Genomic DNA, 20,582 nt, shown 5'->3' with positions numbered 1-20,582 from the left:
CCCGGCTAAACAGCCACCCCGCTACACCCACGCTTGACAAGCTGCTGTAAAATCCTCCATTCTGCCACTTTGGAGGGTTGCCGTGTGTCTAGGGCAGCCTCAGGCCGTTCAAGAGTCACAGAATCGGCTGGGTTGGAAAAGACCTCTGAAATCAGCGAGTCCAACCTGTGGCCGAGCAGCACTCTGAGGAGGCAGCGGGGCGGGATGCGGGGCGGGATGCGGGGCTGGAGCGGAGCGGGATGCGGGGCGGGAGCGGAGCGGGATGCGGGGCTGGAGCGGAGCGGGATGCGGGGCGGGAGCGGAGCGGGATGCGGGGCGGGAGCGGAGCGGGATGCGGAGCGGGATGCGGGGCGGGATGCGGGGCGGGAGCGCAGCTCTTTCTCTGCGCGCTGGCTGCACTTGCCCGTCCCCAGGTAAGCTGCTCGCTGCTCTGCCTGGTCTGACAGCACAGTGCTTCCTGGAGCAGCTTTGGACAGCTAACTCTGTTACGTCACGTGCTTCTTCAGAAAAATCCTATAGAAGTAAGGCATAGTTGTTCTTCTACTCATGCTCCTCAGTCATGTGTCACTAAATACCAAGCGGATGAGCCTGATTCTGCCTTTGGCAGTACCGAAGAAATCCAGAGTAATGTCAGCTGGGTAGGGAACATTACACTCACTCCCGTGTTACTAAGAGCGGAGTGTTTACATTGTTTATTTCTCTTGAAACGTGCATACATTCCTCCCTTGACACTGTATGAATATACGTCATTGTAGGAGTATCCACTGCCTTTAATTTCTTCTGCTTTTGACTATTTTTAGCTGCACTTATCTCTGCATTAATTGAAAGTAGTTAACTATGCTGCATTATCTATTCTTCGATCTGTGTTTTTACCACAGTTTGGTATACAGTTTGAAATCCTCTACTAAGCTTGCCATTTCTAGGTTTCAAATTGTGTGACCCATTGTGTAAAGAACGGGCTGAGAATGCAGCTGCTTCTGGGACAGGATCGTCACAGTGAAGTGGAAGGGGAATTTTTGAAGAAAATGAAGTGCACATGTAAAGCCGCTAGAAATTAACAATCTTTAAAGCTGTGACAAACAATTGAACTTACCTTGTTTGACCTAACTCCCCTCATCAGTTCTTGACTGAATTAGAACAGACATTCCTAAACTGATTTGTATTAATAGGTTCTACCAGCTTTTTCCACTGGTAGTTCATGGCATCCTATTCGTCAGCAGAATTTAAGGATTTTTTTTAGTTTCATTCTGCTTTGTAGTTTCCTTGGCTTGCTTGGAAACCTTGAGGCCCATAAGAAATTTTGAGAGTTCTCAGATACTGTCACTTCAGATAATTTTTTAATTCTTATAAATCCTATGAATTTTTATATCACAAATTTCAGAAAAACAACAGACTGGACCCCTGTTTTGGTTTTTTTTCCCTCTGCTACTAGTACTTTGAAGGTGACCATCAGCCTGGATGGTGATGGGAGGAGAAAACTACATTGGATTTCAAAGCAGAGGTCTGAGAAAATACAAGTTAAAATACCACTGAAATTCTGTAAGTACTTAAACGTCTTAGTTGTGTCCTTTGAATACTCTAGGAAGTAGTGGCTTCTTTTAGTGTACTTTGCTGCAATTTGATATTTCAGCTTCCCACCTTACTCTAATCACAACAGATGCAAGAGGGTCGGATTTTTTAAATTACAGTAAGGGAAGAGGACCAGTCTTGTAGTACTGGCAATAGATACCAGAACAAATATGGCATCTAATAGCTCCCCAATTTAAAGTTAAATTCAGAGAGGTTTGACCTAAAGCTCAACAAAAACTCCACAGGCATTCCCTATACAAACACACAAAATACACCCTCCATTGAGAGTCCAGGCAGAAAGAAACGACAGCACAGGAAATTGTTCTTGGAGAACCCTTCTACTTGTCAGTCACAGGCTGCTGCAAACCAGAAAGGTTAACACACCATCTAATTATTTGATAGGATTCATATTCCTTCACAAATGTGATGAATAATGCAAGTATGTTGAATCAAGCCAGAGGAAAATTGTTCCTTCTCCAGCCTATTATTAACTCTTTGTGGTATAATGTACTTGAAATCATAAAACAGTTTGTGTCAGAAAGGACCTAAAAGATCAGCTCCCCACTACGGGCAGGGATGCCACCCAAAATGAGCTTGTTCTGTGACATGTTAACGTGTGGGTGGATGATTCTTGTATGTCAGAAATTTTAACCATTGCACGTGCTTCTCCTTATATTTTACCTGGAATTAGAGAACAAAAAAGTACCCCTTCCACTGGGGATTTTACCCCCTTCTACCCTGATTTTACCCCCTGCTTTGTGCAGACTTAGTGTTCCCTACAAGGGGTGTTATGCTTTTTTTGTATACTCTATCTTTGAAAGGCTCCGGCGATGGGGCTTAATCTGAAGAAAGGCACACATTACTGGGATGTGTTTCTTAATATTTAGGCTTTATTTCCCGTTGTTTTTAGTTCATCTTGTTACACGTTTATATGTGTCCTTGAGACTGCTTAAAATACTTTCCTGTTGCTAAGCCTAGAATATCAGTACACAGCTTCAAGTTTTGGCCACTGCTTTTGTTTTTACTAACCCAAACTGCGTTTTACTTGTGACTTATCTTCAGTCTCCTACAGACCCCCATTGTTGTAATTTAGAGAATGGGTATTTTGAGAAGAGTCCTTTTTCTTTTTTTTAAGCAGCAATGGGTGTTCAAGCTAAGAGCTCTACAAAAATTTAAACAACTTCTGAGCATCCCTTTGAAAGCGCCCACGCCACCCTGCTTTTCTGCTGCAGTCAAAGGAGATTCCAGTTTTCCAGCCCCGATTTCTCAGGAGTTCGGAGGAGCGCGGCTTTCCGGGGCAGCTAGCGGGACGGGCTCCGGGCGCCCTCTGCCGGGCGTGCCGTGGAACGGCAGGCGTTCCTCTGGAAGCGCCGTTGCCGCAGTTCCCAGTGTCTTGGCGATTGCTTACGAACTTGCTTATTTTGGCATTCCAAAATATATTTCCTTCGCTTGGTCCTGGGAAAGCTCATGTTGCAATTTCAGAGTCTGACAGGTAAATTAATCTGCATCTCTAGGTTATAATTAGGTTTATTAGAGCCTATTTGTCTTTACCCTTTCTTGGTAATGTGGAGTACTACTTGATTATTTCTTTGGTTTTTTTGGTCACTCTTTGTCTCCTCTTATGTACATCTTGTCATGGTTACAAAGATCTTGTTGTCAAATAAGAGAAAATTCTGTGGTTGTGTATGATAAATGAACTTGTTTCATTCCTGTGTTATGACTTAGTTAGCTTTCTAGTGTTCACAGGTATGACGGCTTTTTTTTTTTGGTGACAGCGAAGTGAACAATTTATCTAAAAATAAACAGCAAAGTATGTGAATAATAAGTAAATGAATAATTTGTCATCTTTTTGTCAGAGAACTCATTGTGCTTTGCATTTGTCTTATAGTTTTATATACAGTAGGCTGGAGCAGAGAGTGATGACATGTATTTCCAAAAGTCTCAGTATAAGTCAGTGGCAGAGCCAGAAAAAGGAATCAGGAATTTGTGTTCACTGACTCATCCAGTTAGAAGTGTGTTAATTATGAGCATTTTTGAGGATGTGAAAAAATAAAATAATCAGTGAACAAAGAGCTTTTTCAGCGTCTGATTACAACACATTGAGCAAAGGTAGTCTGTAATGGGCTGGGGTGTCTGGAGCTGTTCTTTTGATTTGGCCAATCCTAAAGGAGCAGTAAGAAAATGATATTGAGGAGCACTGAAGAGGATTTTCATCTGCAAAAGGCTGTTGATGCTCTTATATAGGATGGTGATGTACTAAAGCCAGTAGAAAAAATAACTCTAAAGTTGATGGTATTATAGCACATAACTTCCCAGCTGACTGCGTCAGATGGTCTCACTGCTGGGAGGAGCTTTTAGACTACCAAGTATTTGGACATGCTGTCCTGGTGCAGATCTTGAAAGTGCTGTGTGCTCTATGGTGGACAGCTCTTCCCAGCTTCTTGTAGGTGCTGCTAGTTAAAGTTCCATAGAAGGCTGGGTCTGAGTCATTGTGTACAGCTCTCACAATGCACACTTCTGTTTTGGCAAGTGTGACAAAGGGCTTTCTCAGTACTTATTTCTAGCCTTGATCAACAATCTGCTACCAAAGGATGTTGTGTTGTTCTGAAGAAACTGACGTTTGTGGCAACAATACTGCTATGATTTCTTGCATTTTTCCTGTGAATGCAGGCCCTGCTGCCAACTTTCTCACCCAGAGTATTTCTCAGCCATGTGCCAAAGTAGATATTGGACACTTTGCCAGGTTAAGGCCAAACTGTTTGAAATTTAATTTATTGGAAGCTTGTTAGTTTGTCATGCATATTATCGACAAAGTATTGACAGGGTCTGTTCTTCTGTTGCATTCATATGTGAAAGTAATTTTTGTCTTCTATTTTTTGTAGCAGCTAATTCAGCCAGAATTCAAGTGTGAAGGCTTTTCCTAATTTAGAGGAATTTTAAGAACTGGAAAATTATGCTACGTAACTAGCTATATTTGAACATGTCTCTGAATTTACATAATAAATGCCTGACTTTTGCAGTTAAAAGAACTAAAATATGGAGAGGATCAGAACACGATTTAAGCACTCTGTCTTACTGCTATCTCTAATTTCTTTTGTTCAGATGTAATGGGAAAAAAATCTAACTATTTCAGTACTGGAAATAGCTCAGGACACGGTTTTTGATCCTCACCTCCCTCTGTTTTTAGGTATTATCCTCATTTCACAGATGGACAAAGTAAGGCAAGCAACATGTGACATTTTTTCTTAAAGCACTTGGAGATCTGCTACTGAAAAGCGTATGAAAAAGCTGCACACTTCTTATACAGTTATGTAGGTTTGCTTTAACATATCCAGCTGCTTCATCTCAGGCAAACTGAAAAAAGGAAACATATTCAGCTGGGATAATGTACCTGCCTAGAGAGCATTCTGATTAAATTATACACCATAAAATTATACTTGAGCAGGTAAAGTAGTTAAAAAAAATAAAAAAAGGGATGCTGCCTTCAGGAGTTGCCTCAAGAGCTCCAGGTAATTTGTGGGGTATTTTTATTCTGATAGCTGTTATTTCTGATTTATGGAAAATACTCCCTGGAAGTGCGTTCAGTTAGTTCCTTGTCTTCTTTTGATGTCCTGCTGCTGGAGAGTTCTGCATTTTAGTTTTGACTAGTACATTAAAGAAGAAGAAAAATGAGTTTGAAAAATCAGGGTTAGGAGATAAATTTGTTGTGAGCAGCAGTGAACAAATAGTGTGGTATTTGAGAACAGGCATGGCCTTTGAAGAAAGGCTTAGTAAGTTCGAGTAGATTTCCATAGGTATGTATTTGTAAACCACTGTACCAGGCGTGCAGTGGAGGGTTAATGTTGTTTAATAGAATTTGCCATATTCTAGCTTGGGCTGTATAGAAATTATCTTCTTTATACAGCATAGTCTGGATAACCGGAAGGAGAAGTTTACTCTCTTTCTTATTTAACTGTACTACTGATTGCTTCCCGTGGAATCAACTAACCCTGCAGCGTATGAGAGAAGCACACTCATTTCATTTGAGGCAACTCAGTGACTAGACTTGTCCCAGACCGAGTCCTTGCCCCTGGTGTTTGGCAGCAGGTGAACTGCTGTGTGGGAGAACGCGGCGGAGCAGGGGAAGGGCGCCGGGGCGCTGGCAAAGAGCAGTGCGGCAGCCGAGCACTAGATGCCACTCTGAGGCCGCAGTAGGAGCTTGGCAGCTCTGCAGCATCCCGGCACGGAAGGCTGGGAACGAGAGCTGTCGGAAAGCCCCGTGTGGGAGGGAGGCAGGCCGAGCTCCTTGCATACCCCTCCGATGACGCTCAGAGAACAAACAGCGAAAAGGTGAATCAGGGGCCACCGGTGGTGCATTTGGGCCCCATGTGAGTCGGGGCCAACAGCAGGTGCTTCAGATGGGAACTAAACCTCCATCCAGAGCTAGCAAATAATCTCCCGACTTCAATGGCTTTGTGCACAGGTGTCCCCACTTCTGACCTATTAGCCAGATGGGTTCAAAAGGAAGGAGGAAGAGCAAGGTGAAAGGGCAGTTATAGCTCACTGGATGGGATTTCATGGGAGGTTTAAGGATGATCTGAAGACCCGTGGCTCTTATAGTGTTTCTGCTGGTATGGTTGCCCTACAGGTAGGTCTATAAAAGTCTCTGATCAATAGGAATACAGTTAACACCCCCATCCTTCACTATTCCCGCACATGTCTTAAACATTGCAGCATTGTGCTGAAAATGAGGCATCAAAACTGTCTATAATCTGACTAACCTAATAATGGGCATGAGTCACAAACCTCAGCATGGGTTTTGTGCAGCTCAGAAAATGGAGGAGTATCTGAAGAAAGGTTTGGCTTGTTGTCAGGATAAAGGCTAGTTGTGCAATTTGGATTCAGTTCAAGGCTGAAATGTGGAACAAAGTTTTGATGGTGCAGCATCTTTTCTGGGAAGTGAGTCTGCTTTACTGAACAACTTGAAAGTGAACACTTTCTGTGAGTGACCCATACTATACATCTAAAAAATACTCCCTGTTCATGTAATGTAATATTAGTAACACAAACACGTTACTTCAAAGTACTGGAGAAGCAGTGAAATACTGATGGGGCAGTGAAAGCAGAGAAACGTATATATATTTCCTTTTGTGTGGAAGGATTTACCAATGCAACATCATAGTTTTGAGTGAACTGTGTGGCTTGTAGTCTTCAGCCTTGAGGATGAGTACATGCCAATCTGGAGGAAACAGGAAGGGATGAATCCTGGTAAAAATCCTAGTCACTGATGCGTATTATTTCTCTTCAATTACTTGGTATTCCTACATAATCAGGAATGGTGTGCAATGCATTGCTAAGTGAGTTATGTTAGTCTCAAATAGCAGGCTTATAGAGAAAATAAGATTTTCACTGCTATTAGCTACAGGAGTTTATAGGTAGAAATGGTTGTGGTACATGTCTCACACCTGAGTTTTTTCTGAGTGCTAACTTCCTAGGAACACTAGCATTGCTTTGGTGGCCTGTGCTCTACTGCAACCCTTCCATGTGATTGGATCCAATCCTGTTGTGGGTAGAGATGTGAGTTTGACCTTTACAGACTTAAGTACTCAAAAACAACTGCTCTTGGCAAAGTGTAAGTATAATGCATTGTCTGGCTGTTTTATTCTCTATACCAATTGGTCTGTTAAAAGAATAAATACCTGTTACAGGAAATACCTGTTAGCTCACATGGTAGAGGATTGTATTTTTGGAGCTCATGTTCCTGTACTTTTTCTTTGCTGTCCAGTTTAAACATTTGTTACACTGGCATCATAAATCCTACTAGTGAAATATAGCCAGCATGCCCTAGAAATTGAGTGGCACTTCAGTAGCCAGTTTCTAGTAAAAAGTATCAGAAAGAAACATTCTGTCTTTCCTGCCACCACCTACCTTCTGGAAAAATTACCTTCTGGAAGAGTGATTGTTCAGTAATGTACAAAAAGATGATATGTGCTCCTTCTGTGTATCTATGAGTATCTGAAGGTATGTTTTTCTGTGGTTGTCTACGTCCACTGTGGTTGTCTACGTCCACCCACCTGTGGTCCCTTAGATGTGTGACTAAAGCCTGGATACTTATGTAAAGCAGGATGTTGGGTCAGTTTCTGCTTTCTGTAATTTGAATTTAAATGTAGAAGTGACTACTTTGAAGTAGAGCATTCTAAGGTATTAAGGAAGGAGTTTGGTGTTTTGTATTTGAACTACACAACCGTTGCACGCCCACACACTTTTATCCATGAAGCCACCCAAGTCCTAACCTGGAATTTCAAGGTTCTCTGTCGGCAACATCCATCTTCTGCGCCCTCCTCGTATTAGCATTGATCTACAGGGGAAATAAAGAACACGGCTGTGTTATTATATACCCGACTGCAATTTCTGCTCTAGTGATTGAGTGTACATACAGAATTTTTGAAACATGGCCATTCTAACTTATTTTGTCTTCCTGTCAATAGCATGGCACTTGTCCAAATTATGGATCGATATCAGCTGATCTTTTTATGTTAAACTGTAATGAAGTTGCCTCTCTTATTGGAGATGTGATCTTGCTTCAGGCAGTGCTTTTAACTGAGAACTTTTGGAATAGAAATGGGGGAGAGGGGAAACAGAAGCAGAGGAATGAGCAAAAGCCAGAGTGGAGAATAAAAGCATTCCTTTCTCTTTCTGAAAGAGGTAGGAGTCAGGTAAGAGGGGGACTTGGATATAAGGAGAACTGGCTTGTTAGGACTCGTGCTAATATGGGTAAGAACAGTCAGCCTCTACTCTTTTCAAAGTACTGCCAAAAAGCCAGTGATGGACATGGGAATGAAAGCCTGGCTCTCTTGAAATTTCATGCAATGTTACCTTTAATTTCTATTTTAATTTCTATTTTTTTCTCTATTTCATAAAGTTTGTGACATCAAATAATTGAAAGAACAGAGAAAAAATGAAAAGGAGAAAGGAGTGGGGAATGAGAGATGTAAAATGGGGTATTAGATCAGCCATTTTTTCCTTGTGGGCAGGATGAGATCATCTCTACGGTGACTTCTACAGGTCATTATCTAGCTCTGAAGAGTTTCAGGGTATCAGTGTTTTGTCATAGCTGTAGCAGAGAGCAGCTGAATCCCTATAATTTCATAGGTGTTCACTGAAACTCTTCAGAGTGTCCTGTTTTTAGTTTAATCTTATCTCACTTCTTTTGACAAAATGTAGAGGGGAACATTTTCTATCCCATTCCTAAGGTAAAAGGTTTGTGGAAGAAAGATGTTGTATCAGGCTTTTGGAAGAAGTGTCTGTGGGGGACTATATTAATTTTATTTTGTAGGGGAAAAACAATGAAGAAAGGAACTTGGTGGGTTTGGAGCTGGTAGTAAGTGGCTGAAGTTCACAGACACTTTCCTTTCTCAGTGAAAAGTGATACTGCTATTTTGAAGGCACCTTTTTGTGAACCATTTAAGAATAAGTTGGTTTCTTCTGTGGTTTCTTCCAAAACTGTCTCTGAGCCACTCCTACAGCTCAGTTTTGGCTGCTATTAATATGTGCAATACTTCTGGAAAACCCGGGAATGCCTCCTATTCCATGTGTCTCATTTACATCTCTGTCCCGTATGGGAAGAGAAGTGTGAGGTCTGAGTATTCACCAGTTCTCCCTGGTTTCTCTGCAGTGGCAGGTGGGCCAGCAAGAGGGAGGGAGCTGTTGGACACACCAGCCTGGTCCCTGAGCTGGCTGACAGGAGGAAGGAGAGCCTGGGGGGCATTGCAATAGGGACCCTTTGCTCTGAGTCAATGCAACCAGTCTCATGTTCTATCTTTCCTCTCCAGAGTATGTAAAGTTCCCTGGAGGTATTCTTTCACTGGATCTCTCTTGGTCTGCAGTCTCAGTCAGCAGAGCTTCACTTCTATGTAATTGTATGTAAGGGACTGTTAGTTTCCTTTTTATCTTTTCTTCCTCTTAAACCTTTTCAGTGTGTGGGTGCTGCCCCCCCCCCCCACATAATTTTATAATAATTTCTGATTTGGGAAGCTCTGTATGTATGTCTTTCTAAATGTTACTGTTATCCTAAGTTACTTTGTGAAAGCATCTAGAATGATCCATACAAATACAGACTGTTGGATTTGAGATGCTCATGACAAGGTCTTTGTAATGATTGTGTAGGACTGATAAACTGAGATAAGTAAGGGAAATTAAGGAACTAAGCAAATGGTTTCTTTACTGTCAAAGAACTGTAGCTGAGTTGGAAACTCAATTTTTATTGCACAGTCTCATGTAGATACTTTTAATCCCTAGGATATGTTTTCCCTTCTCAGAGCCTTAAGCAAAAAATACCTAAGCAAGACCTCTCAATTTCAGGATAATGCTAAAACGAATAATGAAAAGTTAAGACTGTGATAGTCAAGCAGTTTTTGAAGCTTTAGTCAGTCTGTAGAATCCACTTCAGTTTTAGTCTGTTACTCTATTGGGTCCCTATGATTCAGTCAGTGAATTTGTATACCTCTTTTGTCTCCCTTGATACAGGATTGGCTAACTGTAACTTTGGGTACATCTTTACAATAGTTTTGTGCTTGCAAGCCTACAATATCTAAATATCTCAAGAAACATGTATGGTCTTTAAGGCCTTGATAAGTGAGGGACAGTGTTATTTCGGTTGAACAGATAATGAACTGAGACAAAAGACTGATATTTGGGGAGTGGTACATCAAAATAGTGGTCAATCTGAATGGAAAACACTTGTCTTGTTCGAGGGAAAAACTCTAAATTCTAAGACACTTTCCCTTGTAGTGCAAGGATGAGAAATTAAAATTCTGAGTGCTTTTTATGAACTACAATGAGAGAAAACCCTCAAGCATTACTTTGGGTCTATGGAGAGAATTTAAGATTTTGGTGATCTTACTGTGAAATGGAAATGAATAGCTTCTTTTGAAAAACAGCTTAGTATTGGGAATAATGTTGAATATGAAAAATGGAACTTTTCATACAAATTTAAAAATATTTATTCATCAAGTGTTTTCATTCATGTAGTTTGTCAAAGGTGGTTGATCTCTGAGGAAAAAAAATTTGCAAACCCAGCAAAGAAGTTACTTGCCCTAACGACTAAAATCTTGTTTTAGGAGATCCAGCATCAGTCACAAAGCAGATGTTGGCAATGCTTTTGCTCAGCAGGAGACTAAACATATGTCCCAGGTCCCATGGTTTATGTGGCTATTTACACAAGCACAAAGTAAATGGAAGTGGTTGTCCCTGTTAGCTGGTACTCATTGCTATGTGGCTCCATTTGCTTTGCTTCAGTGTCAGGGGCAGCAGGGTAGGAGCAAACAAAGCTTAGAAAACTCAGCCCAAGGAAAATGAAGTGGATTATTGGATGCTGAAGTAGGATGTTTCTAGTAACTGACCTATTGGTTTGTTTGCAATACCAAAAAAGTTGGAACATATGGAGCAAATTGGAAGATAATTCTATTAGTACAAAATTTTTTCTTTTCATGTGATTGTCTTTTTGTTAAAATTGAACTGAATTTTAAGAAAGCATTTCAGATTTGAGTTTCAAGGGGTATGCATTTAATATTCAGCACGTCAAATGGAATGATTTGGATTTTCAAAAAGTTTGCCTAGGCTGGAATAGCTAAACAATTCTGAAGGAAATTTGCAGTCAGTGTAAATCTGCATTTTAAGAGCTTGCTCAATCATTCCGCCTTAGACAAACAAATCTTTGTTTTACATAATCTGTGTTCTTGTTTCTGAACTATTTCATACACAGAATACTTGTAAGCATGGACAGTTGTGCACAGACTGTTGAATAAAGACATACTGTGGAACTGGAAAGGGAAAATTCAGCTGTAGCCTCACTTTATGGATAGTAAGAGAGTTACACCTCCAAGGAGTTTGCCTCATTACTTTGGGAATTAGAAGTCAGACTTAGTAGTGGGTATGAAAAAGAGAGTAGCAGTCATGACTGTGGAAGCACTGTGTGGGAGAATTGTGTGCATTTCAGGGAAATAAACATCATAGAATTGCAGTTCTGATTAGCAAATAGGTTACCATAACTGATTTAAACCCTGGCAAAATCTAGTTGAGTCCAGTGGATTTACACCAGGGATTAATTTAATCTTCAGTTTTCCTAGTTTTCAAGCCCAGAAGGACTATTACCTTGTATACTGTGGTCTGCCACCCAGCACAGTCTGCAGAATTTCACACAGTTACTTAGCATCAAACCTAGTAACTGGTATGTTTTGAAAAAAGGCATCTTTCTGCAGGGAAAAAATCTCAAGGAAAGGCTGTTGGACAGTTGCTGGAATGGTCAATTGTTCTTTTTCTTTTTTTTTTACAAGGCTGAGACCTTGATTTTGTTCTTAAGTCTGTGGCAGCCAAACTTCCTCTCCATCCTCTAATTTCTGTACCTATAGCTTGGAGACAGGATAGTTAATCTCATCTGGAAATAAACTTTAATTCCAGAGCAGAAGACTGATACAAGTAAGTAAAACATCACTCTGTGATTGTAGTCAGCTCTCTCCTCTACCCCTTTTGTTCTTCTGCATTTTTCATTTTGCTTTTCCATCTGCAGATCTCTGATATTTTTACTGAGTCCAGTAAATGATGTGTTGACCTACTGCCTTTAGTACAACCTACTAAAATTTTATCTGTGTTTTCTGAAAGAAAAATACAAATGAAAACAAATTTCTCCAAAATCACATGCATTTGAATAGACAAAATACCAAGCTAGCTTTTCATTTGTTCATAATACAGCACTTTAAGAGTGTGTGTTGTTGCTATTACTTTACATAGCTGTGTAGTGAGATGGGAGATGCATGAGGTTTTTTGTTTCTTGTTGCATTTCAGCTTTCTTTTAGTAATTACTGTAGCAAATCTATCTGCTGAGTATGTCATAGTTGTGTCATTCCAGCCTCTGGAGCATTCATGCCATGCTGAGGTTGATATTCAGATTTTTGTCTCAAAACACATGGTTTCAAGTGCCCAGAGACAGTGGTATATCGTGCTCAGTGGTATATGGTGTTACGTTTCTGCCCAGGACAAACTATCCCGCAACCCAGAGACTTGGTTCTCGATTGTCTCCTGACAATTGCCTTTAAGTTGAACATTTGTACCTCTCTATGCGAGTATAAAAGAAAACTGACTGGTGTTTTCCTTGTTCCTAAGTTTTAGGAACAGGGACTGACAGCTGGAGTCCTGTGAAGAAAGGACCCGTAACAAAATGGACCCATGGGATATAGGCACTTCGTTAGAGTTCAATATTGTAGTGACGGATACCTTAGGAGTGAGATCTAAAGATTAGGTTATATAGCAAATAGAAGTCCCAGTTTCCAAATGTGATTTGCTGTCAGTAATGGTGTCATGGGCATGAATGCCTTGAGCAATATTTACATCACTGACAGGAAAGGCTCAGGAAGAGGGTGCAACTTCTTTGCTTCTTATCTTGCATTTGCTTCTTGGTTTTGCATTTTATTAGATGCCAGGATCAATCTAGTCTCTATTGTTTTCACAAACAATATGAAGCTCCTGTCTGCAGACTGCTTTAGGAAGGGTTGGCCCCTCTCAAGCCCCACCAACAAGGGCTCTGTAGTTGCTCTTCCCCTGTTATTTGCCAACTGAGTGATATTACACAATCACTGTTGTCTTTGCTTCTGTAGGCCTTAGGGATTGATAAGGGTTGCTATTTTCGCTGTACCTTCTTGGTGTTTTTTCTGATCTCTCTTCAGCTGATACTCCTAGATCCCCTTCTCCTGTTCCTGATCATTTTGAAGGCTTGGTCCTGGGAGCTCATCCTGCCTCCCTATCATTCCCCTTGCCTGGTGCTGCCCTGTTGCAGCCTTGGTCCCTGGGGGTTTGTGTGTCCTGCCTCACCAGTGTTTGCCTTGCCTGGTGCAGCATTCAAGCGACACCTTAATAAAAAGCTTTCCTCCCTTATCTCCTCTCTGCTGCTGTGCCACTGGGCTGGGGATCGTGTTCCCATCTCTTTCACACGCGCACCTGGTCATAAAACACTGGGTTTGTTTTTAACCTCAAACCAGGGAGCTTTAATTAAAGAGACAGTGACCTCTTTTATGAGTTTGCTCGCATAGGGTTTCAGAGCTATTGTCACATACAGCTCACATAACAGAGCACCAATGCACAAAGCTCCATTTACACATCCTTCCCTGGCTTTTTTCCTCTCCTCTTTTTGTTTTCCAAACGCAGAAGGAGGTTGTTTTCTTGTTTACCCCTAGGCAAAGTTGTCTCTCGTGTTAGTAGCCCATGGCTAACAGTTTCTTTGAAGAGAACCTACTTTTCTTACTAATGCATGGGTGTCATTAGACTGGGAGAAATGTTATTCTTTTAATCTATGTAAGAAATAGTCTTCTTTACCTTAAATTTGCTGGATCTTAATGACTAGCTAAAATGGATCTTATCTTTTGTTTGTTCTCCTTAGCTTGTTCTCATAGCTGTATAATGGGATTTGTGTGTTTCCTATGACAAATACTATTTATTATTCTCTGTTGCATTTACCTGTGTTAATTAATTCAGGTGCAATAAATTGTCAGTAGCAACAAATACAATTTTTTTTTATATATACTCAAGAATGATATGTGTAGGGACAGACACTAAAACTTGTCCATAGTTTTACACAGAATAGGTTACATGTAATTTAAAGAAAATTTTTCATGAATACAGATGTGTATTCTCAAGCACATATATTCAAAGATACACAAACAGAAAGACACACGGAAGTGTATATGTAGTTCAGAACTTATTTGAGGTATGCAGACTTCTGAAAAAGGCACTCATGCACAGAAAAGAGACAGCTGGGACACAGACACAAGCAACCACATAATTGATGGAATACAGAGGCACACACAGGATATGCACACACAAAAGAAAAAAAAAAAACCAAACCATGTGGAAGAGTGTAGTTGCCCTCAGAATACACCTTGTATGTAAATAGACTTTCAGAAGCAGGCACAAATCTGCAGGAAATCTGAATAAATCTGCAGGAAAACATGTAGAAACTGATGCCCAGTTAACTCGGAAAGTAATACATAAGTTACAGTGGACACAGAGAGTGTGTTCAGGTGCTGGAACTCTCACTGAATTGTGCAAGGTTTTTGCAGTCCATGGTGCTACTTTCAGGAAAAGCTCAATAATATGAACAAAACATTACATGGTTTATCTGCAAGGACTATAGATATAAGAACATGTGCCTTTACATATGCAAATAGGTAGATATATATTGATGCAAATACAGATACATATTTTTTTACTTAGTATATTAATACAAATTTGCCTAGACACAATATACCACACACACAGACCCTTAGACACACACAGATATACCCATGTCTATGCTCATTGAGAGAGACTCACTCAATATCTGTGTATGTGTGTGTTGGGAGAGGGTCATAACCTCCTCCATTCTTCTCCTGAAGGGGTTTGGATAATGAAGGGAAAAGAAATGAGGCCTGGGGCTAATTTGTAGTGGCATTTCCTGGCCTCTCTTATGCCAATGAAGCTCCGTTTCATCTTTAGCCTTATCAATTCTGCAGTCATGTGGCTTTCCGCTTGGACGCCTCTGTCTCTTCACCCTCCTCCCCAATCTCTGATGCTAATGGAAACTTCGTTAATGCCATTAATCTGCTGACCGGGACAAGTCAAAAACATATCCACACAATCTGAGCCAAGGCTGCAAGCGTCCTGGGGCTGCCAAACAGAAGCACCCCCTGTGTTCACTGCATTCCTGAAGGAACTTCATATTGATTTCTTTCTTTCTTTCCTTCTCTGCTTTGTTCTTCTACAACATTGCATCCTTGAGAACAGGCACCAGGTAGATGGCCTTTTCTTCCTGATATCTCATAATGATATTTCTGCAAGAATCCTTTCCCTAGTTGCAGAGCTAGTGCCTTCTTTCAGTGCCCCCTCATGGTAGCCTTTTTGTTCTTATGCTGTCTTTGGTGATAGACTTGTTATTCCTCTTGCCTAAAAGAATTTCATAACTATCCAAATGTTGCGTGAACCTGCCTGGGCTGGTCTAAAAGAAAAAGCATTCCACTCTACCTTGATATTAGCTCCTAGCACATAAGTAAGTCTTTCATTATCCAACCGCTGTTACTGTTGTTCTAGTGGCAGTTGCCACTAGTTCTGTTCTTGAAGGACCGTGCTTTTGGGATGCTCTGTCCTCTGAAATGGTCTCAGCTCCCCTAAATTACTTTTTAGGAGTGAGGATATAGCATTGCTTTGCATTTTACTAGTAGGCCGTATTTTGTCATGCTTTGCTATTGTCTTCTATCACGATTGAGTGTAATTTTCTGTGACATATTGTTTTCTTAGCTATGACTTCAACTTTCCTTGACAGTGTAGCACACCTGCAGAAACTTGAAGCTCTGAGCAATGACTCACCATCTCCTTGTTTCATAGTAGTGTCCAGTGGCTGAGCATGTGGAAGTTCCACATGTCAGGATTATGCTGGCTGAGGTTTCACTAAGCAGAGAAAATAGACTCTGTGCAATACTTGTTTTAGGAAAATTTCTGTGATAATCAGAGTTCATAGCTAGCTCTTGAGAATGTCAGGATGTTGAGTGATCTGTATTTGATCTAGGAATCTTTATATACATAAATGAAATAGTGACAGTGAAGGAGGAAAAGACAGCTAGGAAAGGTATGCCCTCAGAGTTGTGACATATCCATATGTTTAGAAAAAAAAGCATTAAATTGATGAAAACAAGGAGAGAAGTTGGCAGTTCAGCATGAACTTTGATGATGTCAGGCTAAATCTGGAATGATATTGGCCATGACAGAAGGCTGAGCCTTAGTTGCCACCTTCACCCAGACATCACAGTAAAAAGGGATTGCTTTACAGGGAGAGGACAAAGAAGTTTTAAGTTCTTCAGTCCTGGCAGGGGTTGAAGTCAAAAGTTCATCCTCATGTAGTTTTGGGTACAGAGAATGCATGTCAATTCCCACCAGCCAGGAGATGCTTCACTGAACAGAGCATCTTCTTCCTCTGGCCAGTCCTGGGAGGAGACATACTTTTTATCTTCAGGGTATATTAATGCATTGCACTGTCTGATGTAGAAAGATTCATGTTGCTGGTACCATGCTTATTTTTTGGGCATCACTGAATGGGAGGGGAAGGAAAAAAAAAGGTAGAAATTGTGTTACATCTGGGTGTAAAAGAAAAAAGGCAGCTGGGATAGTCAGTGCCCTAAAATTCCTATTTAGATGAGTGTGACAGTATCTGTAAACCTAAGACCAGCACCTGCTGGTGCACTTTCAGAGCTCTAGTGAAAACAGAGAACTAAAAATTAAGTACTTGAAGCTTTAGCCAGTGACAGGACAGTTAACAGCTCATACAAGATCACTCTTTTTGGTTTAGATGTTAAATTTGCTTTCCCTTCATATTTTGTGGCTCAGGATTTGAAATTGAACTGTTGGGGCAAAAATTTAAATGCTTGTAGTGAAGTCTAATGTCCTGAGAGATGCTGGTAGGAGATTTTTAGTATTTTTTTATCGAGCATGCCTTAAGGAAGCTACTGGTACCCAAGTGAATTTATCTGACATAACAAAGCTGTAATACACAGCTTGTGATGTTGCAGTGTGCTAATTGTGGAGTGTTCCATGTGTGGAGGGGATGATTGTGCTACCTTGTCCTGTACAAGAAGAAAGGAAAAAGATCTTCAAGTGAGCAAGTAATTTGTGCACACCAGGTTGTTCTGTTCCAGGGTGCACCTTAATATAGAAGCAGAAATGCCAGGAAACTAAGCTCTGTGCGAGATATAACATTGTCCTACCCCGTGACCTTGCCAAGTTGTTTAATCTCTCAGTGTATCTAAACTTTTCATGTTTAGTATATTCCTATCACAAACTTATTGAGAAAGGTTTCTTCCTATGGGTACATCCAGCTAGGGAGTTGGTCATCATCTTGGCTGAAGTCACTCTACAGTAATATAACAACCTATGCTTTCATATGGCAGAAATTGTGCATTAGACTGAGAAGTAAAAGGTGCTTTGGACTTCTGACTGGTGCCAAAAAATAAATAAATTCAGCAAAGCTTGCATTAGCTGCCTTGGGTACAGGGAGCATCCCAGCTGTGGCAGCATAGAGCCTATCGAGGTTAAATTTGGATCATGTCATGATGCAGCCTTCATGCTGGGAAAGAAGTTTAAAATGTCAGTGCTGTATGTCTTTGGAAAATTTCTGTTTGAATGGCAGTGCTATGCACAAAACTGCTGCTGCCCACTGGTTGGTATGCTCTGACACATCTTTTGCTCTGTCTTCTAACTGCTGGACTCATAGAAGATGTCATACTGCTATGCAGATTCTGCCCAGCTTCCATTTTGTCTGGGAAAATGTTTAAAAGAAGGTGGTGATTGCAGTTTTTCAGTAAAACAGGATTTTGTTTCAGTCATGACACTCCAAAGATATGGAGTAGATAAAGATTGTCAGTTGAAATAATGACAATATATCCATTGGTCTGAAAACCAGGTTTTTTTCCTACCTTGAGCTGTTTTCTTTATTACAAAATCTTATTTTATTCTTTTTTAATGAAGTCTGTGAGTGGTAGGCAATGTGGCTTTTATTTCTGGTTCTGTTAAAAATGTGTGTTTTGATCTTGGGGTAGCATAGTCTGTATTTGCATTATCCATTTGCAAAGTGAGGAAAACTACTCCTTCTTACATTCTTTTCTGTGTTGTCTAATGTAGACTTGCCCGGCATAGTGTCTGTTTCCAGTCAAGTGAGCCACAGCCTTGGCTGAGGAGTTACTCTTCCCTCTGTTAGGCTTTTCTGTGCTTTGGTTTAGACCCAAAGGCTGAAAACCAACCCATATTCGAGCATCTCTTTAGTTTATCTTTTAACTGCAGGTGGGTAGTACTTTGTCCGTTGTGATGTTGGTATGCTTCTGTATCACTGAGGGATAAACAAAACACAGAATTGTAGCACTGTTTCCTTTGTCTTTATATTACTGCTATCTTTGTTTCCTTCTTATAAATTTGGTGAGTGTCCTATGAGTAATCTTTAAGCTTTTCTGGAGGGAAAACCCAATCTTGATGAGTACAGGCATTTTTGGTGGTAACTGTAGAAAAGAGCTTGAAGAATTTGGTTCTTTTTTTTTAAATTCAAGAGTGATGTAATGAAATCTGGGGAGTAGCCTTTCTTGGAAACATTGGGACCTACCAGTTCATGGCAAGGGAAAATTGGTGTGACTCATCACAAAATGTAGTACATTCTTTGATGCAGAGGGCAGAGAATTAGAAACTCTCAGAAATGCAAATGAACCTCTGTTTTAAAATCTTTGCAATCAGCAAGGGAAGAAACTTCTTCGCTTTAATGAAAGCACAATAAAAAGTAATACTTGCAGAGTTTATTTAATTCAAAGATGCTAGGCTCATTAGACAACTGGATTAGAACACGATTCTGCCTCTTATTGGTACATAAGAATCATGTTTACTACTTTGAAAATAAAGTCACTTCTAGGATGGGATATTGGAGATGTTTAACTTTAAAAAATCTCCACAAGCCATGGAGGTAAGATTAAGATAGGAAAATAGAAAGAGAAGGTATGCAATGGAGGGAAAGAGTTGTCATCTTTACAACTATTGCCAAAAAGAACATTCTTGTAAAGACTTGCAACAAACCTCTAGTTTACAGCTTTCATGGAAAGTGTTTGGGTCCTGTAAGGTGGTGCCCCTGACAGCTGTCTGGAAACACCAGTGCATGGCTTTAGCAGCACTGCAGTGTGAAGCACAGCTCCTTGGAGGACTGCAATGCTGGGAGCCAGCCAGTCTCACTTCTGCGTATGAGAACTGACAGGATCGCAGCACAAATGGCTCCAAACCATTCTGCTTAGCCTGTCAGTGTTTAAACAGGGGCTAAATCCCACCCTCTGTTTCCTCAGGCTGTAGGTGAATGCCATTGATTTGAGAGGGAACAGGTTTATGCTATGATTTTGAAGAAGGTGCAAGGGAGTGAAGGTCCTTGTTTCTAAAAACTTGCAAAAGATGTTTAGTTTCATGTAAGAAAGTGGACCAAATTGGATACTAAGTGTTTAAAGTGCAGTAGAAATCCTTAACCTGGAAAGCCTGTTGTCCAAACTGTTGCTTTTGAATCTGATTCATGAAGCCATGGTAGTAGTTCTCACTTACTCCTTGATATAGCCTTCAACTGCAACATCCACCAACACCTCAGTTCTTGTGTCTGTGCTGCAATGTAGGAATAAAGTTTGAGAGCTATCAGTTTGTTAGTCCAAATTTTTGGGAACTTCTGATTTAAACAGGCAAAGGAGGTGCTGTTAAATATGATTTATAGAGTGTATAAAAGTACTGGTTAAACCATATTCATGGTAGATTTTTCTGCCTCACACATGAACTCATCTAGTCACTGAAACTTGAACTTATATATCTTCTTCAGAGACATATCTCTTTTGTGGATGGTCCCAAAGAGAATCTATAGAAAGAATTTGTTTCTTTGCAGTACTGAAAGAAGAACTGTAAGAGAAGCTGGAGGATGGCACTGTAGCAACTGCTGCTCTAGGATACTGTTCTGGTCTTTGGTGCTAGCAAGGAACAAAGATGCTTTTCTTTGTAGGGTTTTTTTTTTTAATGTTTGGGTTGCTTTTTCTGTTTGTTTGTTTTGTTGTTATTGTTCCTTATGCCACAACTGAGGGGATGTCACATTTTCTATTCTGCTAATCTCCTTCTAGCATGAGTTGCTGAAAGCCATTGTGGTTTGCAGTTTTGTAAGAAATGAATGTGCTGGTCTCAACCAGTTTCCCTATGGGTGACAATAATGGCAATTTAGTTGCTTATTTCACGTTCTTCTGAAGTGGAGCCATGAAGGGAGGTTTGCCCTATTGCTACACTTATTTTATGATCCCTTTAAAAGAAAGAAGAGGATTAGGACTTGGTATAAAGTCCTAAGACTGACCTCGATGTCCAGAGCTCCAGCCTGACCTTAAAGCCACACAGAGAACAGTTACCAGACACTTTGTGAAGTGAGTCTGAGCTTTGCTTTTCATCTGACAGAGCAGCAGTTTAGGAATCAG

At 40.6% G+C, this 20,582-nt stretch overlaps 1 long non-coding RNA gene across 4 annotated transcripts in view; it reads left to right on the top strand.

Annotated features, from left to right (window-relative positions):
* The first annotated feature begins 398 nt into the window (after positions 1-398).
* LOC146435402 (uncharacterized) overlaps positions 399-20,582 on the top strand; it is a 188,927-nt gene continuing 168,743 nt past the window's right edge. For 3 of the 4 annotated variants that reach the window (XR_014853219.1, XR_014853218.1, XR_014853220.1), the window contains exons 1-2: positions 399-521; positions 1,433-1,539. This is a non-coding gene — a long non-coding RNA (uncharacterized LOC146435402). Of the gene's footprint in view, positions 522-1,432; positions 1,540-6,047; positions 6,197-20,582 lie in introns of those variants that run through there. The other variant, XR_014853221.1, reaches the window with a different exon arrangement.

Source organism: Lichenostomus cassidix, chromosome 6, assembly GCF_008360975.1.
Source record: "Lichenostomus cassidix isolate B80296 chromosome 6, HeHo_3.0, whole genome shotgun sequence".
NCBI classification, from domain to species: Eukaryota; Metazoa; Chordata; class Aves; order Passeriformes; family Meliphagidae; genus Lichenostomus; species Lichenostomus cassidix.
Note: the sequence above shows the minus strand (reverse complement) of the source record. Positions and strands in the feature narration are given on the sequence as shown.